The 27,910-nt window shown below is 51.9% G+C and overlaps 1 protein-coding gene and 1 long non-coding RNA gene across 3 annotated transcripts in view; both read right to left on the reverse strand.

The window, feature by feature from the left end:
* The window catches only part of LOC119433651 (uncharacterized), a 276,033-nt gene that overhangs the window by 44,014 nt on the left and 204,109 nt on the right, over positions 1 to 27,910 (reverse strand). The window lies entirely within an intron of this gene.
* On the reverse strand, positions 5,885 to 11,706 carry LOC125941474 (uncharacterized). Its single transcript, XR_007464359.1, has 3 exons — positions 11,641 to 11,706; positions 6,274 to 7,017; positions 5,885 to 5,938 (listed from the first exon to the last, which is right to left on the reverse strand). It is a non-coding gene; the product is annotated as an uncharacterized LOC125941474 (long non-coding RNA).

Here is a 27,910-nt window from a genome sequence, read left to right on the forward strand (position 1 = left end):
ATCTGTAACGCTAACAGTAAGAAAGAAACAGATATCTGAGTTACTTACGTTATTAATGACACACCTCCCACTTGTGCATTTCAGCGTAAATATTTAGGTGTCACTTTAACATACGCTCTCCGATGGGAAAGCCATGTTAACAAAATCAACGTACATGCTGAGCACTAAAGCGACTCTGCTTTCTGAGAAGACACCTTCGTCTTGCACCGCCAGATAAAATTTGCTGGCCTACAAAATGCTTGTTCGAACAGTGCTGGAGCACGCCAATGTTGTTTCGTTTCCGTACACAAAATAAATAATTGCATGAATGGAAGGGGTGCAGAGGAAGGCAGTAAGGTTCTGTTTTATTAAATACAAGTTAACGGATTCATTGACTGAATTATTAAATAGAGCTGCTTTATTAACACTGCAACGTAGAGCAAAACTAGCACTACTAAAGTTTTAGTTTCAATTTATTCATGGTGACATATACATTGGCGTCAGCCCCAACCTCTCTCTGTCCATCTCTCTGTCATTGACATTAGAAGTGTGCATGCTTGCCGCCCATGCTCGCTAAGCTCCCCTTCGGTCGGATTGAGCCAAGAGAGCGGGAAATAGTGGGAGAGATTGACTGTCCGTATACTTAGTCAACCACTTCACGCCGAAACAAACACAAAAGGGAGAACAAAGCGGTACCTATCATTGCATCTTCGCTTTGTCTACATGTATGCGAGCGTGCGTGTCTGTTACTCTGTGCTAACTTGGCTAGTCCCTCTTCCGTTCTGCCTGTTTATATAAGGAGCCTGTACGGGTACGTTTAAGAGAGGAACAGGAAGAAAATGAGGAGCCATTCCACCCTCTGAAGGCGGATGACCAGCGAAGGTGTAGCAAATCACACGGTATTAAGCGTCTTCACTCAGTGGAAGTCATGGCAAAATTTGCCGGTCATGATTTGGATATGTCTGCCATCAGCGCTCCAGCCCATACATATTCCCTGGCGTATTAAAGAAAATGTCGCAGTTTTGCCCGACAGGCGAAGCTTCGATTGCGATAGCAAATTAGTAGAGAGCTATACAAAGCAAGGATAGCAGTTTAATGGGCCGTATAAACTTGTAAACATTCACCTACTAACTAAATAGACAAGCACGGTGTCACGCGCGCACAGGTACACACGAACGCATCTCGCTCGATGACCGCGGAAACTCGCTCTCAGAACGCTGGAGTAAGGAGGCGCAGCTATAGCCGCGAGCGCATTCACCCTCGTGCCGCCTTTCGCTTCAAAGCGAACTAAACGTCGAAAACACAGCGCATACGAAGTTACCGGCTCTAGTTGAGCATAGTTCAGGTCGCAAATCGCTTTGAAGAGGAGGCCCGCGCGGGCGCGCACTTTTCCACGTCGTAGATCACTTTCGAAATACGACACCCACGCCGCCGCCGCCGGAGCAAGACGACGCTTCCCCCCCGTGCCTGAGGCGCAACAGAAGCAGCGCGCTTCCACCCCGCATTTTCCCTCGCGCGCGCGAGATTGAGCAGAAAGTGTCGGCTGACCCTCGCAAGCTTGCACTCGCATACGCACCGTACCGCCGGCACGCGGCGACGATTTTACCGTGTTTGGACTTCATACGGAACCTCACAATGACGTCCACGACCACGGCAGAAGTTCGCTTGGAGCGTCCATATAATTGCTATCGCAATGTAATATATCCGCTCATTGCATTGCACTGGCATTGTCTCACTCATGCCTGAACATTGGATTATTACAACGTTAGTGAGTGCTTTCTATCTTGGCGTGCACAATCGGCTAGCGCGATAAGTCATCACCGCGAGTGAGCTTGTACACACAACGCGCCTCCATTTTTCCGCAACCAAGGTGAACCAGTATCACCTCTGCTTATCGTTCACGCACTTACCACGTTCACACTCACTTCCACTCACAAGCACTCACTCATGTTCACACTCACCTGCACGCACAATGACGTTCACACTCACCTGTATACACCCAGAAGCACTCACCACGTTCACACTCACAGCACTCAGTCACGTTCACACTCAGCTGCACTCACATAGCACTCAGTCACGTTCACACTCATCTCCACTCACACTCACAGGCATTCACCACGTTCATACTCACTTCCATTCACACTCATTGGCTCTAACCTCCACTCACACTCACTGGCACTCACCTCCACTCACTGGCTCTCACCTCCACTCACACTCACTGGCACTCACTCACACTCACTGGCACTCACCTCCACTCAATCACACTCACTTGCACTCACCTCCACTCACTCACACTCACCTCCACTCACACTCACAGCGCTCACTCGCACTCACTGGCACTCAGTCTCACTCACACTCACTTCCACTCGCACTCACTGGCACTCACTCGCACTCACACTCACCTCCACTCACACTCACTGGCACTCACTCGCACTCGCACTCACCTGCACTCACACTCACAGGCACTCACTCGCACTCACCTGCACTCACACTCATTGGCACTCACTCGCACTCACCTGCACTCACACTCACTAGTACTCACTCACACTCGCACTCACCTGCACTCACACTCACTGGCACTCACTCGCATTCGCATCACCTGCACTCACACTCACTGGCACTCACTCGCACTCACCTGCACTCATACTCATTGGCACTCACTCGCACTCACCTGCACTCACACTCATTGGCACTCACTCGCACTCACCTGCACTCACACTAATTGGCACTCACTCGCACTCGCACTCACCTGCACTCAGACTCACTAGTACTCACTCACACTCGCACTCACCTGCACTCACACTCACTGGCACTCACTCGCACTCGCATCACCTGCACTCACACTCACTGGCACTCACTCGCACTCACCTGCACTCACACTCATTGGCACTCACTCGCACTCGCACTCACTTCTACTCACAGTCACTGGCACTCTCTGGCACTCGCACTCACTTCCACTCGCACTCACTGGCACTCACTCGCACTCACACTCACCTCCACTCACACTCACTGGCACTCACTCGCACTCGCACTCACCTGCACTCACACTCACAGGCACTCACTCGCACTCACCTGCACTCACACTCACTGGCACTCACTCGCACTCACCTGCATTCACACTCATTGGCACTCACTCGCACTCACCTGCACTCACACTCACTGGCACTCACTCGCACTCGCACTCACCTGCACTCACTCACTAGTACTCACTCACACTCGCACTCACCTGCACTCACACTCACTGGCACTCACTCGCACTCACCTGCACTCACACTCATTGACACTCACTCGCACTCACTTCCACTCACAGTCACTGGCACTCTCTGGCACTCGCACTCACTTCCACTCGCACTCACTGGCACTCACTCGCACTCACACTCACTTCCACTCGCACTCACTGGCACTCACTCGCACTCACACTCACCTCCACTCACACTCACTCGCACTCGCACTCACCTGCACTCACACTCACTGGCACTCACTCGCACTCACCTGCACTCACACTCATTGGCACTCACTCGCACTCACCTGCACTCACACTCATTGGCACTCACTCGCACTCGCACTCACCTGCACTCACACTCATTGGCACTCACTCGCACTCGCACTCACTTTCACTCACAGTCACTGGCACTCACTGGCACTCGCACTCACTGGCACTCACTCGCACTCACACTCACCTCCACTCACACTCACTGGCACTCACTCGCACTCACACTCACCTGCACTCACACTCACTGGCACTCACTCGCACTCACCTGCACTCACACTCACTGGCACTCACTCGCACTCGCCTGCACTCACACTCATTGGCACTCATTCGCACTCGAACTCACCTCCACTCACACTCACTGGCACTCGCACTCACTTCCACTCGCACTCACTGGCACTCACCTCCACTCACACTCACTGGCACTCACACACACTCACCTGCACTCACACTCACAGGCACTCACTGGCACTCACCTGCACTCACACTCATTGGCACTCACTCACACTCACCTGCACTCACACTAATTGGCACTCACTCGCACTCGCACTCACCTGCACTCACACTCACTAGTACTCACTCACACTCGCACTCACCTGCACTCACACTCACTGGCACTCACTCGCACTCGCATCACCTGCACTCACACTCACTGGCACTCACTCGCACTCACCTGCACTCACACTTATTGGCACTCACTCGCACTCACTTCCACTCACAGTCACTGGCACTCTCTGGCACTCGCACTCACTTCCACTCGCACTCACTGGCACTCACTCGCACTCACACTCACTTCCACTCGCACTCACTGGCACTCACTCGCACTCACACTCACCTCCACTCACACTCACTGGCACTCACTCGCACTCGCACTCACCTGCACTCACACTCACAGGCACTCACTCGCACTCACCTGCACTCACACTCACTGGCACTCACTCGCACTCACCTGCACTCACACTCATTGGCACTCACTCGCACTCGCACTCACCTCCACTCACAGTCACTGGCACTCACTGGCAGTCGCACTCACTTCCACTCGCACTCACTGGCACTCACTCGCACTCACACTCACTTCCACTCGCACTCACTCGCACTCACACTCACCTCCACTCACTCACTGGCACTCATTCGCACTCGCACTCACCTGCACTCACAGGCACTCACTCGCACTCATCTGCACTCACACTCATTGGCACTCACTCGCACTCGCACTCACTTCTACTCACAGTCACTGGCACTCACTGGCACTCGCACTCACTTCCACTCGCACTAACACTCACTTCCACTCGCACTCACTGGCACTCACTCGCACTCACCTGCACTCACACTCACAGGCACTCACTCGCACTCACCTGCACTCACACTCATTGGCACTCACTCGCACTCACACTCATTGGCACTCACTCGCACTCGCACTCACCTGCACTCACACTCACTAGTACTCGCTCACACTCGCATCACCTGCACTCACACTCACTGGCACTCACTCGCACTCACCTACACTCACACTCATTGGCACTCACTCACACTCGCACTCACTTCCACTCACAGTCACTGGCACTCTCTGGCACTCGCACTCACTTCCACTCACACTCACTCGCACTCACTCGCACTCACACTCACTTCCACTCGCACTCACTGGCACTCACTCGCACTCACACTCACTTCCACTCGCACTCACTGGCACTCACTGGCACTCACCTCCACTCACACTCACTGGCCCTCAATCGCACTCACCTGCACTCAGACTCACAGGCACTCACTCGCACTCACCTGCACTCACACTCATTGGCACTCACTCGCACTCACCTGCACTCACACTCATTGGCACTCACTCGCACTCGCACTCACCTGCACTCACTATCACTAGTACTCGCTCACACTCGCACTCACCTGCACTCACACTCACTGGCACTCACTCGCACTCACCTGCACTCACACTCATTGGCACTCACTCGCACTCACTTCCACTCACAGTCACTGGCACTCTCTGGCACTCGCACTCACTTCCACTCGCACTTACTGGCACTCACTCGCACTCACACTCACTTCCACTCACTGGCACTCACTCGCACTCACTTCCACTCGCACTCACTGGCACTCACTCGCACTCACACTCACCTCCACTCACACTCACTGGCACTCACTCGCACTCACACTCACTTCCACTCGCACTCACTGGCACTCACTCGCACTCACACTCACTTCCACTCGCACTCACTGGCACTCACTCGCACTCACACTCACCTCCACTCACACTCACTGGCACTCACTCGCACTCGCACTCACCTGCACTCACACTCACAGGCACTCACTCGCACTCACCTGCACTCACACTCACTGGTACTCACTCGCACTCGCCTGCACTCACACTCATTTGCACTCTCCTGCACTCACACTCATTGGCACTCACTCGCACTCGCACTCACCTGCACTCACACTCACTAGTACTCACTCACACTCGCACTCACCTGCACTCACACTCACTGGCACTCACTCGCACTCACTTCCACTCACAGTCACTGGCACTCTCTGGCACTCGCCCTCACTTCCACTCGCACTCACTGGCACTCACTCGCACTCACACTCACCTCCACTCACACTCACTGGCACTCACTCGCACTCGCACTCACCTGCACTCACACTCACAGGCACTCACTCGCACTCACCTGCACTCGCACTCACTGGTACTCACTCGCACTCACCTGCACTCACACTCATTGGCACTCACTCGCACTCGCACTCACTTCCACTCGCACTCACACTCACTTCCACTCGCACTCCCTGGCACTCACTCACACTCACCTGCACTCACACTCACAGGCACTCACTCGCACTCACCTGCACTCACACTCATTGGCACTCACTCGCACTCACACTCATTGGCACTCACTCGCACTCGCACTCACCTGCACTCACACTCACTAGTACTCACACTCGCATCACCTGCACTCACACTCACTGGCACTCACTCGCACTCACCTGCACTCACACTCATTGGCACTCACTCACACTCGCACTCACTTCCACTCACAGTCACTGGCACTCTCTGGCACTCGCACTCACTTCCACTCACACTCACTGGCACTCACTCGCACTCACACTCACTTCCACTCGCACTCACTGGCACTCATTCATACTCACTTCCACTCGCACTCACTCGCACTCACACTCACCTCCACTCACACTCACTGGCACTCAATCGCACTCACCTGCACTCACACTCATTGGCACTCACTCGCACTCACTTCCACTCACAGTCACTGGCACTCTCTGGCACTCACACTCACTTCCACTCGCACTCACTGGCACTCACTCGCAGTCACACTCACCTCCACTCACACTCACTGGCACTCACCTGCACTCACACTCACAAGCCCTCACTCGCACTCACCTGCACTCACACTCACTGGTACTCACTCGCACTCACCTGCACTCACACTCATTGGCACTCACTCGCACTCACCTGCACTCACACTCATTGGCACTCACTCGCACTCGCACTCACCTGCACTCACACTCACTAGTACTCACTCACACTCGCACTCACCTGCACTCACACTCACTGGCACTCACTCGCACTCGCATCACCTGCACTCACACTCACTGGCACTCACTCGCACTCACCTGCACTCACACTCATTGGCATTCACTCGCACTCACTTCCACTCACAGTCACTGGCACTCTCTGGCACTCGCACTCACTTCCACTCGCATTCACTGGCACTCACTCGCACTCACACTCACTTCCACTCACTGGCACTCACTCGCACTCGCTCGCACTCGCACTCACCTGCACTCACACTCACAGGCACTCACTCGCACTCACCTGCACTCACACTCACTGGTACTCACTTGCACTCACCTGCACTCACAATCATTGGCACTCACTCGCACTCGCACTCACTTCCACTCACAGTCACTGGCACTCAGTTAATCCCAAATTCAAAGCTTAAACAGTCAGTTTTTATTCTTAACGTATATAGTACACCCAGAAACACGCAAACTACATTTCAGGTCCTCTTTCAGCGCGCGAGCAAAATTGCAGGGGACCACATGCTCATAATCGGGGGAGACTTCAATGCCACGCATCCAGACTTTGGGTACCGCGGCTCTTCCCGTAAGGGCACTGCCCTGGTATCACAAATGCACACACATAGACTCACGCTCCTAACAGATCCCACTTCAGCTACACGAGTAGGTAACTCGGTTACGCGCGATAGCACCCCGGACCTCACGATGGTTAGGCACGCGGGACAACCCACGTGGACTAACCTAGGTGAGAATCTGGGCAGTGATCATTACATTATACAGACGAACGTAAACGTCTCTGCAAACAAAATCAGACAGTTTCGCATTACGGACTGGGATCGTTTTCGAGAGCTCAGGAAACGCGACGACACTCACTACAAAACCCTAGCAGAACTCCTCGAACGACTCAAAGAGGACGTTGCAAACTCGACTCAGGATGTTGAAACCGAACTGGAGGTCGAGCGAATGGATAGCCGGCTAGCTCACCTACTCGAAGCTAAAAAATCACTGCACGCGAAATGGCGCACGCAGAAGCTCAATCGTAACCTTCGTAAAAAGATAGCTGAACTCAATCGTCAAATCGAGGCACATTGCCGTAACCTAGAGCGTCAGCACTGGGACGAAGTGTGTAACTCGGTTGATGGTCAAATGAGAAACGGGGCCAAATGGAACCTGTTGAAACACTTACTAGGTGACAAACCGTCGACAGCATCCCAACAACTCACGATAGACAGACTAATCCACAAACTCAAAATCTCGGGTAAGACCGACACTCAAATCACCGACGAGCTAGCTGCGCGTTACCTATGTACCGAACCTAGCTCCCCATCCGATTACCCGCCTGCCCCGGACGCTACGGAGGAGGATCCACTAGGATCCCCCTTCACTTGCGCCGAGGTTAAGGCGGTCCTCTCCGAACTCAACTGCCGCTCGGCCCCGGGTCCCGACGGTACACAGAATAAGCTTCTTAAAAATTTCGCCGAGGAGGACATACAACTTCTCACCGAGCACATTAACAAAATCTGGGAGACAGGTAACGTCCCGCCTTCATGGCGCGAGGCAACCGTCATACTTATCCCCAAGCCGGGTAAACCCTTAGCGCTAGGCTCACTTCGTCCCATCTCGCTCACGTCCTGTGTGGGTAAGGTGGCCGAACACGTAATCCTCAAGCGAGTCACGAAATTCGTAGAGGAGCGTCAGATTCTACCGATCAACCAAATTGGCTTTCGTCCGTCCATGTCCACGCAGGACGTAATGCTGATGCTCAAATACGAGCTCATGGATAAGATCACCAGAGACACTAGAGCCATCCTAGCGCTCGACCTCGAGAAGGCGTTCGACCACGTAAACCACTCTCATATCCTCAACTCGATTCGCGAGGCAGGATTAGGTACTCGTTTCTACAACTACGTTAGCTCTTTCCTACGCGACAGGACAGCTACAATCCAACTCGGCTCGATGGGCTCGAAGCAGTTCAACCTGGGACCGAGGGGCACACCCCAAGGGGCCGTGATCTCTCCGTTCCTGTTCAACCTCTCCATGCGCGCTCTGTCGCGACAGCTCTCACAGATCGACGGCATCAGCCACGCCTTCTACGCAGACGATATCACCGTCTGGAGTACGAGCGGCAGTGACGGCCATATCGAGGAGCGACTGCAAGAAGCGGTCAACATGGTACAAACGTTCTTACGGCAGGCCGGTCTCTCGCTATCGGCAGAGAAATCAGAATTACTACTCTACCGCCCGAAATACAAGGCGCGCAGAGACGCATACGCGGAAATCAGCGTCCTGACGACGGACGGTACACCGATCCCCACGGTGGACCAAGTTCGCATTCTAGGCATGGTCATTCAAGCCAACGGCCATAACGACGCCAGTATCACTCACATTTCTAAGAAGGCCGAAGCAATGACTAAATTAATTAACAGAGTAGCTAACAAGCGCGGGGGACTGTCTGAGGAGAATCTCCGCAGACTATTCCACGCGTTCCTCATGAGCCACATCAACTATGTGGCTCCCGCCCACCTGTGGCAAAAAGGAGATGTACGCCGTCTCGACGTGATCATCCGCCGGTGCGTTAAACAGGTGCTCGGGTTACCGGGCAGCACCCGCACGACCAAGCTCAACGAGCTAGGCATTCATAACACATTCAAAGAAATAGTAGAAGCTCAAAAAGTCTCTCAAATTGTAAGGCTGTCTTCCACTGAAGCTGGGCGACGGTTACTAGCACACCTCGGGCTCCAATCTCCCGTAACCCAAGAAAGCCCGCGACAGCTCCCCGAAGAGCTGCGCGCAAAATTTACGGTATTACCGATACCCCGTAACATGCATCCCACACATAACGTGGGAAGACGTCAGGCACGGGCGCGAGCCCTACTCAGTACCGCAGCCGCCATGGAGGATAACGTGGCCTTCGTAGACGCAGCGCAGTACGGATATACGGACCACTTTGTCTCGGTTGTAACAACAATCAAAGGCGAACACTTGTCGTCTATGACTTTATTAAATTCAAACGCTGATCGTGCCGAGCAGGTCGCTGTGGCACTAGCTCTCGCTGCCACCGACCGCACCGCCATTTACACAGATTCGCGCGCAACCGCACGGGCCTTCATGACGGGCTCGGTTTGTCGGGAAGCCGCGCGCGTTCTCTATGCTGCTAATTGGTCAGACAAAAAGCACATCATCTGGTTCCCGGCACACGTTGGCCGACACGTACACGGAACCATCCTTAATGCCAACGAGTTGGCTCATTCCCGGGCGCGAGGTCTCACATTCCGCGTCGGGGAGAACCACTCGGAGGCTGAGGACGTTACTAGGTACTTCAGAGACCCGTTGTTAACCTTTACTGAAATCTGCAAACATTACCAATTGGAGCGGCGGAAGTACCCACTCCCGCACCCAAACTTAAACAGAGCTCAGTCTATCACTCTACGTCTGTTACAGACGGAGGCGTATGCATCGCCTCTAAAATGTTCGAAATACATGGATGGCATAGAGCCGGGGTGCCCGCGCTGTGGCCACCCCAAATGTACCTTACAACACATGCTGTGGCAATGCCCTACGTTGCGCGAGAGCAGCGAGTCTCCCTCTACGGAGGCGGACTGGAACTATCTTCTCACTAGCCAAGACAAAAGAGACCAGCTTAGGGCCATCCAGAGGGCCCGCGACATGGCCGTGGAGTTTAACCTCCCCGTCCCGTCGTGGGAGTGGCCCACCGGTGTCACCCCCTAATGGGGGTCGAGCGCCGCCTCCGGATAATAATAAAGTTCTTTGCCTGCCTGACTGGCACTCACTGGCACTCGCACTCGCTTCCACTCTCACTCACTGGCACTCACTCGCACTCACACTCACTTCCACTCACTGGCACTCACTCGCACTCACTTCCACTCGCACTCACTGGCACTCACTCGCACTCACACTCACCTCCACTCACACTCACTGGCACTCACTCGCACTCGCACTCACCTGCACTCACACTCACAGGCACTCACTCGCACTCACCTGCACTCACACTCACTGGTACTCACTCGCACTCGCCTGCACTCACACTCGCACTCACCTGCACTCACACTCATTGGCACTCACTCGCACTCGCACTCACCTGCACTCACACTCACTAGTACTCACTCACACTCGCACTCACCTGCACTCACACTCACTGGCACTCACTCGCACTCGCATCACCTGCACTCACACTCACTGGCACTCACTCGCACTCACCTGCACTCACACTCATTGCCACTCACTCGCACTCACTTCCACTCACAGTCACTGGCACTCTCTGGCACTCGCCCTCACTTCCACTCGCACTCACTGGCACTCACTCGCACTCACTTCCACTCGCACTCACTGGCACTGACTCGCACTCACACTCACTTCCACTCACTGGCACTCACTCGCACTCACACTCACCTCCACTCACACTCACTGGCACTCACTCGCACTCGCACTCACCTGCACTCACACTCACAGGCACTCACTCGCATTCACCTGCACTCACACTCACTGGTACTCACTCGCACTCACACTCACTTCCACTCACTGGCACTCACTCGCACTCACTTCCACTCACAGTCACTGGCACTCACTGGCACTCGCACTCACTTCCACTCGCACTCACTGGCACTGACTCGCACTCACCTGCACTCACACTCACAGGCACTCACTCGCACTCACCTGCACTCACACTCATTGGCACTCACTCGCACTCGCACTCACCTGCACTCACACTCACTAGTACTCACTCACACTCGCATCACCTGCACTCACACTCACTGGCACTCACTCGCACTCACCTGCACTCACACTCATTGGCACTCACTCACACTCGCACTCACTTCCACTCACAGTCACTGGCACTCTCTGGCACTCGCACTCACTTCCACTCGCACTCACTGGCACTCACTCGCACTCAGACTCACTTCCACTCGCACTCACTGGCACTCACTCGCACTCACACTCACAGGCACTCACTCGCACTCACCTGCACTCACACTCACTGGCACTCAATCGCACTCACCTGCACTCACACTCACAGGCACTCACTCGCACTCACCTGCACTCACACTCACTGGCACTCAATCGCACTCACTTCCACTCGCACTCACTGGCACTCACTCGCACTCACACTCACTTCCACTCACTGGCACTCACTCGCACTCACACTCACTTCCACTCGCACTCACTGGCACTCACTCGCACTCACACTCACTTCCACTCACTGGCACTCACTCGCACTCACACTCACTTCCACTCGCACTCACTGGCACTCACTCGCACTCACACTCACTCACTCGCACTCACCTGCACTCACACTCACTGGTACTCACTCGCACTCACCTGCACTCACACTCATTGGCACTCACTCGCACTCACCTGCACTCACACTCATTGGCACTCACTCGCACTCGCACTCACATGCACTCACACTCACTGGCACTCACTCGCACTCGCACTCACCTGCACTCACACTCACAGGCACTCACTCGCACTCACCTGCACTCACACTCACTGGTACTCACTCGCACTCACCTGCACTCACACTCATTGGCACTCACTCGCACTCACTTCCACTCGCACTCACTGGCACTCACTCGCACTCACACTCACTTCCACTCGCACTCACACTCACCTCCACTCACACTCACTGGCACTCACTCGCACTTGCACTCACCTGCACTCACACTCACAGGCACTCACTCGCACTCACCTGCACTCACACTCACTAGTACTCACTCACACTCACACTCACACTCACTGGCACTCACTCGTACTCACCTGCACTCACACTCACTGGCACTCACTCGCACTCACCTGCACTCACACTCACTGGCACTCACTCGCACTCACCTGCACTCACACTCACTGGCACTCACTCGCACTCACACTCACTTCCACTCGCACTCACACTCACCTCCACTCACACTCACTGGCACTCACTCGCACTTGCACTCACCTGCACTCACACTCACAGGCACTCACTCGCACTCACCCGCACTCACACTCACTAGTACTCACTCACACTCACACTCACTGGCACTCACTCGTACTCACCTGCACTCACACTCACTGGCACTCACTCGCACTCACCTGCACTCACACTCACTGGCACTCACTCGCACTCACCTGCACTCACACTCACTGGCACTCACTCGCACTCACACTCACTTCCACTCGCACTCACACTCACCTTCACTCACACTCAATGGCACTCACTCGCACTTGCACTCACCTGCACTCACACTCACAGGCACTCACTCGCACTCACCTGCACTCACACTCACTAGTACTCACTCACACTCACACTCACTGGCACTCACTCGTACTCACCTGCACTCACCTGCACTCACACTCACTGGCACTCACTCGCACTCACACTCACTTCCACTCGCACTCACACTCACTGGCACTCACTCGCACTCACCTGCACTCACACTCACTGGCACTCACTCGCACTCACACTCACTTCCACTCGCACTCACACTCACCTCACACTCACTGGCACTCACTCGCACTTGCACTCACCTGCACTCACACTCACAGGCACTCACTCGCACTCACCTGCACTCACACTCACTAGTACTCACTCACACTCACACTCACTGGCACTCACTCGTACTCACCTGCACTCACACTCACTGGCACTCACTCGCACTCACCTGCACTCACACTCACTGGCACTCACTCGCACTCACCTGCACTCACACTCACTGGCACTCGCACTCACACTCACTTCCACTCGCACTCACACTCACCTCCACTCACACTCACTGGCACTCACTCGCACTTGCACTCACCTGCACTCACACTCACAGGCACTCACTCGCACTCACCTGCACTCACACTCACTAGTACTCACTCACACTCACACTCACTCGCACTCACTCGTACTCACCTGCACTCACACTCACTGGCACTCACTCGCACTCACCTGCACTCACACTCACTGGCACTCACTCGCACTCACACTCACTTCCACTCGCACTCACACTCACCTGCACTCACACTCACTGGCACTCACTCGCACTCACCTGCACTCACTCACTGGCACTCACTCGCACTCACACTCACTTCCACTCGCACTCACACTCACCTCCACTCACACTCACTGGCACTCACTCGCACTTGCACTCACCTGCACTCACACTCACAGGCACTCACTCGCACTCACCTGCACTCACACTCACTAGTACTCACTCACACTCACACTCACTGGCACTCACTCGTACTCACCTGCACTCACACTCACTGGCACTCACTCGTACTCACCTGCACTCACACTCACTGGCACTCACTCGCACTCACCTGCACTCACACTCACTGGCACTCACTCGCACTCACGCCTTTGAAATGAGTGCGAGTGAGTGTGAGTGGGTGCACTCATGAGTGAGTGCGCCGACCTATGCGAGTCCTGTGCTGAACTCGGTAAAAAATTGACGAACTGGAATCAAGGCTTGATAATGAATCTGATCGTATGACTGATCGCATTGCTGACAAGATTGTCTTGCAAATAAAGACTACTGGGGTTGACGTGCTGGAGCTAAAGAAGCACGTGGACAGTCTTGAGTCCCGTCTAAAATTTTTGAATGATCTGGTTGAGAAGCTGCACAGTGAAAAAGCTTAGCTCACTTGTGGCAGAAAGCAAAGCGCTGAAATCTGAAAACTTCTCGCTTTCCCGCAGGGTGTCCGAACTCGATCAGTACTATCGCATTAACAACATCGAGATCAGGGGTTTCCCCTGCACTCAGGGCGAGGACTGTGTTGTTGTATTGGAGACAACTGATAGGAAAATTGGATGTCCCGTTACTTCCACTGATCTCGATGTTGTCCATAAAGTGTCTACTAAAGATATGGGAAAGAAAGACTTAATTGCAAGATTCTGTTCTCGAACAAAAAAGAATGATTTCATCAGCAAAGCCCGAAAGGCAAGGCTCTGCCTGAGTGACATCGGCAGATATGACAGCAACTACCCTATATTTGTTAATGACCACTTGACACCACAAATTAAGGCACTCTTTTTCCAAGCACTGGCGCTGAAAAAGGCCAACAACTGGAAGCACTTGTGGACGGATAATTGTATCCACCATGGACTCTTACCTGTCAACATCTGCACTGAATAAGTTCATGTCGCGTGACTACCACTCCATCATTCACTTCAATGCTAGAAGTCTCCGAAAGCATTTCGATGATTATCAGAACCTTTTTTCAACACTTACCAACACCTTTTAAATAATATGTGTGTCTGAAACCTGGCTAAGTAATGATGACAAGGACCTATTCTGCTTTAACTCATATGTTTCTGAGTATTCTCACAGAGAGACGAGTAACCACGGTGGTGCAGCTATATTTGTCTCATCTAACATTCCATACAAACGCCGGCATGACTTGGAGTTAAATATTACTAACTGTGAATCAGTATTTGTTGAATTTGGCTCACCCGTCTTCGGTACAGACAGCAAGAACTTAGTGTTTGGTTGCATTTATCGCTCAACCTCTTCTTTAGTTGCTCATTTCTGTAGTGCACTCGATCGAACCATGGAAAAGATATCGCGCGCTAACTGCAACGGCATAATCATGGGCAATATCCTCTTGGATACTAATTCATCTAATTCTTCTAAATATTCAAGCAACTTTCATAGTTTTGGGTATGAATATTTAATTACTCTCCCTGCTCGCTGTCCTAACAATGTCGACGGCACCTTGATTGACCACGCATTATCGAACTTAACAGACCCACCGGAAGCAGGCACCGACTTTACCGATCACTAACATATTGTTCTACGCTTTCGCAATCACTCAACCTTTGGGAACACTTCATATTACAGAATTATACTTGACAAAGAAATCTTCCTTACTAGTCTAACTAAAACTGACTGGTCGGAACTTGTATCAACTAATGACCCCCAAACAGCTTTTTCACAGTTTCTGTCGACACTTTCATCGCTTTTCAACTCCCACTCTCATAAACAAAAATGCAGAATAAAGGTAGCATCACCGCAAAACCTATGGCTTACAGAGGGCCTTCTGAAAGCAATGCGGTACTCGTGAAAATTTATATAAAAAACAAAGGAACAACCTTTTAATACTAAACTACTTGCCCGTTAAAAAAAATTTTCTAGCGCACTTTCTGCGCAGCTGAGAATTGCGAAGAGGAATTATAACGAACATAAAATTGTAGAATGTGGTAATAACACTAGGAAAAAGTGGGAAATAGTTAACACCTTTTTAAAGCGTAACACCCAGAACGTCATTTCGAGAATAATTCACAATAACAGGGAATACAGTAATCCGCTTGATATTGCGAATGCCTTTTGTGATGCTTTTTTCAACACCGCTTCTGATTCCACTTCATGCTGTAACATGTCCTGTAACCGCCTACCTCATGCAATTTTCTTTTTTCCAACTACGCCTGATGAAGTACTTTCAATAATTAGGACCCTTAACGCCACCATCGCTGGCCTCGATAATAATAACACTTACCATACTAAAATGATTGCACAACATATTGCCAACGTTCTCTCTGCTATCATTAACCTCATTTTTAAAGCCGGTGTCTTCCCACGTGAAATTAAACGCCGTCGAGTCATGCCTGTTTTCAAAAAAGGTGATCGCACGCTCATGCAGAACCTTTATGGACCTATTTGTGTTCTTGTATTTTTTAATAAGGTTATTGAAAAAAATTATCTAAAGCGTCTAACAAAGTATTTAAATAAATTTAGTATTCTTTCCCACCATCAATTTGGCTCTCGTTCTGGTTTTTCAACTAATCTCGGACTTATAGCTCTCACTGACTACCTTAAAAAAGCAATTGATGAAGGTAAATTTGCAGCCTCCATATTTGTTGACCTATCTAAGGCCTTCGACACTATTGATCACACAATTCTTTGCACTAAGCTCGAAGCCATTAGAATAACAGGTCCGCCACTACTTCTAATCCGCAGTTACTTACAAGATAGAAAACAAGTCGTTAAAATTTCTCGGTACTACTCTAAAGAAGCTACTTCTAATATAGGTGTACCGCAGGGGTCCATATTAGGTCCCCTACTTTTTCTAATTTATTTTAATGATCTGCCTAGTTGCCTCTTCTCATCGAAATGCATTCTGTACGCCGATGACACTACCATATTTAATTCTAACAATTGTTTAAAAACACTAACAAGTAAACTAAACGAACATCTTCTGTCAATTTCCGCGTGGTGTGAACATAATAAGCTGCAGATTAACCATAATAAGACCAATTTTGTCGTCTTTACCTCGCATCAGAGATCGCCTGAGCACCTTCAATCCATTTCCATCAACAATCACCTAATCACTGCAGTTCATCATCGCACCTATTTAGGTGTGGAATTTGATCGCCACCTTAAATTTCAACTTCATATAGCTAACGTAAAAAAGAAAACGGCATATGGAATACGCGTTCTAATTAAAGCACGGCCCTATTTCTCATTTTCTACTCTAATGTCGCTGTATTATGCTTTTGTTCATTCTCATATCAACTATAACATTGAATCATGGGGAAACACTTATAGCAGTCACCTAACGTCATTGCAAGTCATTCAAAATCGAGCGATTCGTTTAATAACATTTTCACTTCGTATCATTAACGCTATTGAGTTATTACATGGTCATAATATTTTGAATGTGACTGATCTTGTTAAATACAACCTCGCCGTTTTATTTTTAGGAGAATAAACAAAATTATTCCAGTAACCATCATACCAAAGGCGTCTCTTATTAATATAAGTAATACTAAATTTGTAGAGAATATAAACTTTATTTTACCCAGCGTTCGCACCAACTACAGCAAGCAGTCATTACAATTTTCAGCTTTATCTCTGGGAGCGGCCCGCTGCGCACTGAGTCGCGTACTTCAGGACTTTCATTAAAGTTTTACATCCATCCATCCATCGATCTCTCTGGAACACATTACCATTTCCTTTAAAATTTTTGAAACCTCCCAGGTTTCATACAGAACTTGAGCGCTTTCTTTTAGGTTTATCCGAATCTCTTTTTTTCAGAGTAGTATGTTTTTTTTTCTTTTTTAACTTTTTTTTAAACTTCAACTGTGTTTCTCTATTTATTTCCTGCATTTCTTTCATCTTCTTGGAAAAAGACCCTTTGTCGCTTTCCCTATTATTGACTAATCTGCAGCCTTGTTCTTATTTAATGCATTAAACTGCTGCATTTTTTTTCATTTATGCTTTGTCTTTTAAAAACCTGTATTATCGTAACAGGGTGTCTGTTGTCGACGCCGTCGGCGTTTTGCCGCGTTCGCACCGAACGCGCACTGCGTCGGTGACTGTTGCCGGTGCCTCTGGGGGTGGCTCGGAAGTTTTCAACGAGATCCGAACGGGACACTCGTCGAGCAGCGTCCGAAGTGTTTACCACCTCCTCGCCTCACCACATCTTTATATAAATACGCATTTGGTGCCGCAGCTAAACGTTGCGTCCCCTCCCTCCCTCCATAACCGCAACTTTCATTCCCTTTTAATAAAATTACAGCTAATTTTTAGGAATGGGCAAATAGTGGATTTGAGCTTCGAAGCGAATAGTGGTTTGGTCGAATAATTTCGAATCGCATAGTTCGAATAGTATATATCACATATTACAGTAAAACCTAGATAACTCGAATTTCACGGGATTGAAAAAAATGTCCAAATTATCAGGGTATCTAGAAAACAATAAGCAAATGCTTACTGCGTCAGCACGATTTTATTAGTGTAATGGATGAGCCTTTCGCTATTTTGCACAAAAGCAGTGCGGAAGCTGCAATTCTCGTCATCTCGTGACTGATTGGCTCTCGCAGCGGCGATCGAGGCCTCGCGACTTCCTTCGCAGCACGGCCGCGGCGCGAGCCATCATTTGCGACAGGCTTTGCACTACCGCGCGCACACCCCGATTATTTTTTCGCCAGTAAGCTGACCGCCAACATATCGCACGTCCATCGCGATGTAGCCGGTGCTCTTCCTCCTCGACAGCTTTGCACCGAGTCAAACCGAAACAACTGTTTGTCGCAACCGCGGCCGCTATTGACGCGATTATGAACGGCGACTTCCCGGTGCTTAAGGGTACGGCCACGACAGCGGCAGAAACGCGCGTTTTTGACGCGCGTCAAGAACGCGCGGTAACGCGTCATGCCGCGCGCGGCAAAAGCGGCAGGAATCGGGGGTTTTGGTCTGTGCTGGGTCTAAAAGAGCCCTTATAAGGTGCTAGGCCGACCCCAGGTGTAGTGTATTGCTCAGATTGTCACATGTAGTATGCCAGCTTTCGAGGGTGTGATGGTCTGTATACGCAGCAATCTCTTCGTTTAGTAGCCCTATGCGCCTTCGGAGTCGCCTGTTCGTTTTGTTTCTTTTCCATCTTTTTATCAGGCCCTGTCTCGCCTCCCACATGTGAAGAAGATGCGTATCGATGTTGGGTGTGTGTTCTGTTTCACTAATTTCTGTGGTATGTGTTTTCACGCGCTTCTTCAGAGACTCGCTCCATGACTGCAGTGTATGCTCCGTTATATCTCCCAATTGTCCTTTTCTAAAGCTAGTCCACACTGTTTAGCGGCGCTTGCGTGTTCTTTGTTTATAACATCCTGTGTGCAGTACTATTTTTATCAGGGTATGGTCACTGGAAAGCGTGTCGTGTGTATTGATCCACGATGCTTTTATGGGGCCTTTAAGTAGTGTTAGGTCTGGGGTGGTGTCGCGCTCGACAGAGTTTCCGTGTCGCGTGGGTGAGTCGACATCGTTTAGCATCGTGAAGTTTTCCTGTTGTATGATCCGGTTAACGTAGGTGCCCTTTTGGGTACTTTTTGAGTACCCCCAAGACGTATGGGCCGCGTTAAAATCTCCAGCAATTAAATGTGTGAAATGTCTTGCAGGGCGCATATATGTTACTTCCGCGAGAAAATCTGCTTTCTGTTTTGGTGAACTGAACACATTTGTTATGTACAGGTGATGAGAGCTACTTTGCTTATTTGTTTGTGTGGGATATATCCTAATGGTTAGGCTGCGCGGTGTGTCATGAACATGTGCTGCAGTGAGGTCTTCACGAACCATGATAGCGATCGGCGCATTTTCCTTGTGGGTGCAGAAAGTTCTGTAGCCTGATAAGTTGGGTGTGTGGTTTGCTTCCTGAATGAGTAAAATGTCTGGGCGACAATCCTGTGCGGCAATGTACTGCGTGAGCAAGCCTCGCTTCTTAGAGAAGCCCCTGCAGTTCCACTGCCACACAGTGAGATCATCGGCCATGGTGCTATCGCTCATTTTGGATTGCATTCGGTGAGGGGTATGGAGTGGTGCGCGCCGCGCTTGTTTGCCTACGCGACCTAGTAAGTTCTGCTTCGTCGTAGCGTTTCAGTTCGCTGCTGCACACGTCCAGTTGTGCTGTTATTGGCTGGAGTGCCATTTCTAACTACGGCATGAGTAGAGCATCTAATTTCCTGGTTATAATGGTGTCGATGAAGGATTCGATCTTTGGCATAAGGCGCGTCATGAACTCTTCTAAGGCTGCTGTAATCTTAGCATCTATCATGGCGTCGAACTGTTCAAGGCGCGGTTCGAGTGTCTGACTCGTTGTAGCTTGGCATCGTGCTCGTTTTGGTCCCGGCGATTGTGTATCTACATCAACCTCTTGTGCAGGCAGTGCAGTTTCGGCAGTAGGATTTGTCGGGTTGTCTGTGTTTGTTGTGTCCATGCTGTCTGATGACGTGTCCGCTGTGTTGGCTAAAGCTCGTGCCTCTTGTGTATTAGGGTGTGGCGGTGCGACTTTCGTTTTCATGAGAGCGCGTCGATAGTCGTTTCTTGCTTTGTGAGTGATTTAACAGTACGAGTTGAAGAGGGGCCTTGGGAAGGAGGAGTATCGAGTGGCTGACTCACCTTAGCTTCCCTTGTTGTACTGGGTCTCCCAGAGAGGGCCTTCACACAGGCTATAGAGGTGTTGCGCACTATGGGTCCCTGGACAGTGGGGCCGGTTCTGCTGCGGCTTCTACTGCGGCTGCTACTGGGGCTCCTGGGGCGGCTCCTTCTTCTTCTATCTGGGGTTTTTACGTGCCAAAACCAGTTCTGTGGCGGTTCCTGTTGCATTCTGGACTCTGGATTGCCTTTCGAACGATGACGACTTTGTGGGTAGGTGCAGGTGGTGTTTCCCCCTGAACATGGATCTCTGGGTTGGCATGTTGTCTATGTCTTAGTCGCTTGAGGCAGGCTGCCCGGCGCACCACTCGGTCTGCTGCCTTACGGGTCTCGCAATCTGGATCATCTGCCGCATGGTCCTTTCCGCAGTTGGGACAGCCAGGTTTGCAGTCGTGTGCGCTGTTCCGAGTCGGTCACTGTGTGCCCACAAATCTTGCAACGGTTAACATTGCTATTGGGGCAGACATCCAGTCTGTGGCCGATAGCTAAGCAGGCGGCGCAAAATTGGGCTCGGGGTTGGTGTGGAACGCAGCGGAGGATGCCCCATATGTAGATAACTTCATATGAGATGTACGTGCCTCGAAACGTGACGAGGGCCGTTGCGGTGGCACCCATCATGCGTGCACTAAGTATTTCGTAGTTGGAAGCCCGGAGTCCTTCCATTAGATGCGCCGATGATGTGTTGGGTTCGATATTGCGTACAATTCCCTTGCGTGCGTCAGGTGGCGACATGGCATAGATTCTCGAAGGGTACGTTTGATTGTCCTAGGTGAATGATTAAGCGTTTTGCAACTTCCTGGCTGCGGTTACATCGGCACGTTCTATCACGCCCAAGTTCTTCTCGTTGCGTATTCTGAGGGCGGTCGAGATTGCTTCAGAATTCGTGAGGCCTGCCGATAGAGCCAGACTAGCGTGCAGATCTTGTGGACGGACGACCGCTAAGTTTAATCCTGCTGGTTGCCGCAAGATAAGAGTCAGGAAATTCTCGGGGTTGGGCTTACCCTTGGGTGTGCGCGGGGCCTTCGAGGTCCAGCTGTCGGCGTCTGTGACGAGTTTAGGAGGCATGCTGTATCGACGCGGCGCGCGTCGGGGCCGCGCTCGCAAGACCGTCGCAGCGTTCCCTGTGCTTCGTCAGGGTTAACCCAGACGGTTCTGGTGAAAAGTTGCCGGAGAAATGGTTTCAGAAATGGTTTCGGCTGGCTTCAGACTTGATCCAATTGGTCTCCAGATGTAAGGGAGTCTCTGCAAACAAACTTCAGTCGATTTGCGGCATAAATAGGGCGAAATGGACGGAGCGATGTAGAATCACGTCTGCTCGCTGTGGCGACCGGCGTCGCCTCCCAAGCCGTTTGAGCGGAGCGTTAGGGTGCGGCGTCTACGCTTGCTTTGCCGTTTTACAGCCACGCTGAGAGCGCGTGGCCGGCGTCTCTGGAAGACGCGCGTGTCAAACAGTTTCACCCGAAAGGCGAAGCATCAATTGCTATAGCAAATTAGTAGAGAGCTATACGATGTAAGGATAGTAGTTTTATCAGATGTACAAACTTGGACATGCAGCAGCACCAGCAACGCTCCCCCCTCCCTCCCGAGTCCCGTCCCCCCACGGCATTTCGCGCGACGGAAGAAGTCGCGTTTGCTATATGGTATGGTGATGGTCGTGATGGTGATGGTTGATATAAGGTGATTGTAAAGGAGGAAAGAGACGCTTAATTCTGCAGCCCTTCAGGGAGCACGGCGCAGAACGCGCGTTTATTCTCCGCCGTGCGTTCGCTCCCCGTGAAAGCGCGCGTCCCTCGTGCCCTTTCACTCGCACATACATCGTCCGGCGCGTGGCGACGATTTCATCGCCGTTGACGTCATACGGAAACTCACAGCGACGGCGACATCGATGGCAGAAATCCTCATTGAGTGTCCATATAATTGCTATCGCAATAAAAATGAAGGCAGCTCAATAAAGAACGTTTAAAAACCTTTTTATCAGCAATAGTAAGCTGATGTTGAAATATTGTCTTGATATTGATATTGAAATATTAATATTGAAATAATGTATTGGGCGGCGTCTACGAACGCTACCGATCGCGGATCGCCAGCGACGGATCTGAGAAGTCCGGCCGCCCGGGCCCTGCGTCTGCCTACATTGTGTTGCGGGTGCACGTTGCGCGGGAACGGCGAGACCGTGATGGCCTTCCGCGTCGAGCGCGCACCGCCTCTCCCTGACGGCAGTGGGATTGCAGCCCAGCGCCTCCAAGATCCGCCTCCCCGCAGGCGAGGAAGAGAGCCTGACGACCTGGGCCGTCTGCTGTGCCGCGACAACCTCGTCGAGATTGTTGTGGACTCCCAGCGGCATGAGCTTCTCCATGCTGGCGGCCATGGGGATGCCGAGCACCTTTTTGATGATCTTGCGCATCAGCGCTTCGAGCTTTGCCTTCTCGTATCCGTGCCAGCGATGCGCGGTGGCCACGTACGTGATGTGGCTCATTAGGAAGACGTGGTACAGCCTGAGGAGGATGTCCTCTCCCAGACCTCCACGACTGTTGGAGACCCTAGTGATGAGCCTGACCATGTTGTCCGATTTGGTGGCGATACGAGCAATCATCTGTCCGTTTCAGCCAATTGCCTCTATGAGCATACCGAGTACGCGGATGACCTCAACCTTGGGAATGACCTGCCCGATGGCCGTGCGAATGGATATGTCGACCTTTTCGAGAGGCACCTGACCCTTGGGGATGCGCCCCTTCCTGGTCGGTCGATACAAAAGGAGTTCGGACTTGGACGGGGAGAGCCGGAGCCCCGTGCCCGCCAAGAAATCATCCGTGCAGCTCAGGGCCGCCTGTAGGGATTCCTCGACTCTGCCTTAACTGCCGCCATCGCACCACACCGTGATGTCGTCGGCGTAAAGAGCGTGATTAACGCCATCCACTTCGGACAGACGGGCTGAGAGACCGCGCATGGCGACGTTGAAGAGAAGTGGCGAGATGACCGACCACTGAGGGGTGCCCCTTTCCCCCAGCTCGAAGGGATCAGACTTTACCTAACCCACCTTGAGAGTGGCGCGCCTGCCCCGAAGGAACGAACTAACGAACCCGTGAAACTTGGATCCAAGGTCCATCTCCGTAACGGATTCGAGGATGTGCCTATGGGAAATTTTATCGAAGGCCTTTTCAAGATCCACCGCTAGGATACCCCTGACGTCTCTGGAGTCCCTATCGATGATCTGGTGTTTAATGAGTTTCATGACGTCCTGAGATGACAGGGACGGACGAAAGCCCACCATGTTGTAGGGGAACAGTTCGCGTTCCTCAATGTACCTAGATATCCGGTTGTGAATGACGTGTTCCGCGACCTTTCCCACGCACGAAGTGAGCGAGATTGGTCGCAGGTTGTTTAGTCCGGGAGTCCGACCTGGTTTTGGAATGAGAACTACCGACGCGAGCTTCCAATCATCCGGGACGTCACCCGAATCCCACACGCGATTGATCTCGTCCGTTAAAGTGGAGATTGCATTTTCGTCCAGATTGCGAAAAAGCCTGTTCGAAATTCCGATCGGCCGTTCAGGGTAAAAAGCGCTTCCCTAACCTCGTTTTTAGAGAAATGAGCGTCCAGGTCCTCCCGCTGGAGACCCCGGTAGCGGGGACCGTCCGCGTCGCCCGAGGGGCCTGTGGGTAAGTATCTGTCGGCCAACATCTGGATAATGCCCTGCACGGTGGAGCCTTCCCGTTTGCCTTCGTGCAAAATTCTGTCCATAGCTAGTCTCTGGTTGGACTTGGAGGCCGATTCGTCTAGGAGCTGCTTCAGCAGGTACCATTTGCCTCCCGTGCGCATTTGCCCATCGACCGAATTACAAATTTCGTCCCACTGTTGAATAGCGAGCGTGCGACAGTGTTCCTCAATGGTGCGATTTAGTAGTGCTATCCTCTTACGGAGTTTACGATTGAGCCCTTGCCCCTTCCACCTGACCAGGAGAGCAGCCTTGGCCTTGAGGAGGTGAAGGGGGACGGCTGTCCATCCTGTCCACCTTGAGGTCCGTGCGGATCGTCTTGGTGGCGGACTCGACATCCCTTTTCAATTGCAACAACCATTATTTAAAGTATGTGGGATCCGCCATCTTTCCCTCCCTGATTTTTCGAAAGAGGTCCCAATCCGTTACCCTAAATTCGCGGGGGGACCTGCTCGACACCTCGAAGGAGGTAGCCAGGATGAAGTGATCGCTACCTAAGTTCTCGTGCAGGTTACTTCACGAGGCCGGTCCCACCCCCTTGACGAAGGTGAGGTCAGACGTGGAGTCCCTGGTGATCGAAGTGCCCGTTCTGGTGGGGAAGGCCGGGTCCGTCAAGAGTACGAGTGCGCGATCGGCGGCCGTTTGCAGAGGTCGCTCCCCTTCGCGGCCGACGACAGGTAGCCCCACTCGCGGTGCGGGGCGTTGAAGTCGCCCGCCGCCAGCCCCGCGGCCTTCGCCCCGAGGGACGCAAAACGGTGTCTTTGGTCCCTGGGAGAACTGTATATGTTAAGAATAAAGATGATGGATTTTAGCCACACGTTGGGAATGATTTCGATTAGCGAATGCTCGACCTTGCTGTGATCCATGCGCATGATGATGTATGGTGTTTAATGGCGCAAGGGCCAAGTATGGCCAAAGAGCGCCATGCCAGTGTTTGTGAGTTTGCAGTGGAGCGATGAATTCTGAGAAATAGATGAGGCGTGGCTGTAAAGGGGCCTAAAAATTATCGCTGTAAAGTGCGTAAAATATACATGTACTAAAATCATGACAATGACTAATGAGGTGTACTATGCAATGAAGAATGCATTGAGAAAGAATGACAGGATATTCAAAATATTTAAGATGCAGTAGTTGGCAAAAAGCACAACTGCCTAGACAGAGCCCTTGAACCACAAGGGCCTGGAGGCATGTGCAATAAAAAACTATCACAGCGGCATCCTCTAGAGAGAGGATGCGCTACGAACTTATTGGACTAATAACATGTAGCACAACATCGTTCAAAAAGCCAAGGATTGCATTGGCATTAAAAAGTGGTTCTTCACCAATAAACATCATGGGGTGAAGAGGGATATGATAGCGGTATGCTACATGAAAATGTTTTCTTCTCTCCGGTTCGGCTTCCCGACACTCCAGCAGGACGTGGAGGACGGTCAGCCTCTCACCACATCTACCACAGGTTGGTGGTTCATCACCAGTAAGCAAAAAATTGTGGGTGCCATACGTGTGTCCTATTCTGAGACAGCAGAATATGACGTCAATTCGTCGTGTTTTCATAGCTGAGGGCTGGAAGCCTAACTGTGGTTTAATCATGTGAAGTTTATTATTTGTTTGAGCGTCCCACAAGCGTTGCCAGTGGCTTCGCAGTTTCTTTCGCAAGAAGGGTTTCAAGTCTGTTGCAGGAACGGCTACTGTATGATTACTAGTGTGTGATGTCGCTGATGTGGCCATTTGGTCTGCTTGCACATTACCCTCAATGCCTGCTGGTTTGCTATATACGCTCTGAATAGGGCGGAATAGAGCTCAATGAGTACAGGATTTTGTGTTTGCAGAGTGACATCATGCAGGGCTTTCACAACGCTTAGAGAGTCTGTAAATATAACTGTTTTTTGAAGTTTTGTTTTCACTATATGATTCACAGCCGACAATAGTGCATAGGCCTCAGCCGTAAAGTTACTTGTTTGCGGGTGGAGTGCACCGGATTCCGAGAAAAATGGGCCGACGGCTGCATATCCGGCTGCATATATATGGAGTGTACGACAAAAGAACATCGCTTGGACACGAGGAAGCAAATGCCCCTCCTGCCTGCGCCAAAGACGGAGTGAGATCTGTAACCCTGCAGCGACACTGTCTCCCTAAGAGTTTCCTGTAGTACAATGACGTGCGGCTTACGCTCACGTGAACGAACGAACTGCTGCAGGACTGCCTTTTTCGGCAGGAAACCGGCCCAGTTCCACTGCCAGATTAGGAATCCCTTATCCGGACCCGCCATGTTTGGAGCTTTTGCTTGGCCTTTCATAGGGGGAACCGCATCTAGAACCCTCCGTTTCTGAGGGTAGACCACTTCTAACCGCACCCGAGTACCCGGGGGTTGACTCTCCCAGAGCGACCCTAGTTTCGAGGGTGTTGACCCTGCTCGTGAGAGTAGCCACCGCTTCTACTAGGCTCATGACTGAGCCTTGGAGGCTCTGCACCGACTCCCTATTCCTAATCTCGCTTTTGAATTCCTCGAGGTCCCCTTCTCCCTCAACGGGGTACGCGAGGGCCCGCTTCTTGGCGGACCGCGCCTGCTCCTGCGTTTCCGCGGGGAGCTCCATGGGGGCCTGCGTGGGCGGCACAGAGGAACCCGACTTCCGAAATGACTCGAACTCTTCCTTGAGCTGCGCGTTCTCCTGCTCTAAGTGCGCGACTCTAGGATTGCTCTGCTATGGCGGCGAACCCTTCGTTACCTTTGGAGGCTTCTGTTTAACTCGACCGGCCCAGGCGGTCGCCCGGATTCTGACTCTTGAGTGAGAGCGCCCCCTGGAGCTGGAGCGCCCTCTGGACCGGCTGCGTCGGCCGGCTGGTGTGACGGAGCGCCCCCTCGAGGACGCCCTGGGCAGGCTCGAATCACATACTTGGCAGCTGCCACACGCAGGCGTTTTCTCGGCGCGCTTTCGCTGCCTCCTTCTGCGACAGACGACGTAGGGCACTTGGAAGCGTTGTTTGCAGGCCTTGTCCGCCGTGAGATGAGGCCCCCCGCAGAGGGTGCACAGTGCACTTGAGCGAGCATTCATGGTCTTCCGCGGGGGACGCGAGTCCGCATCCCCTGCAAATTGTTTTCACCGGGGCCGGGCACACGTCGGCGCGGTGACCCAGCCTTCCGCAGGCGTAGCAAACGTCTGTCTGGCGTCTGTAAAGCGTACAGCGAAGCATGCTGGCGCCGCACATGACATAGTTCGGTACTTTGAGCCCGCCGAAAAGAACGACGATCGTGGTAGTGTCCTTGAAGCGTTTCACTTCGAGAGCCTT

This window comes from Dermacentor silvarum, chromosome 11, assembly GCF_013339745.2.
Source record: "Dermacentor silvarum isolate Dsil-2018 chromosome 11, BIME_Dsil_1.4, whole genome shotgun sequence".
NCBI classification, from domain to species: domain Eukaryota; kingdom Metazoa; phylum Arthropoda; class Arachnida; order Ixodida; family Ixodidae; genus Dermacentor; species Dermacentor silvarum.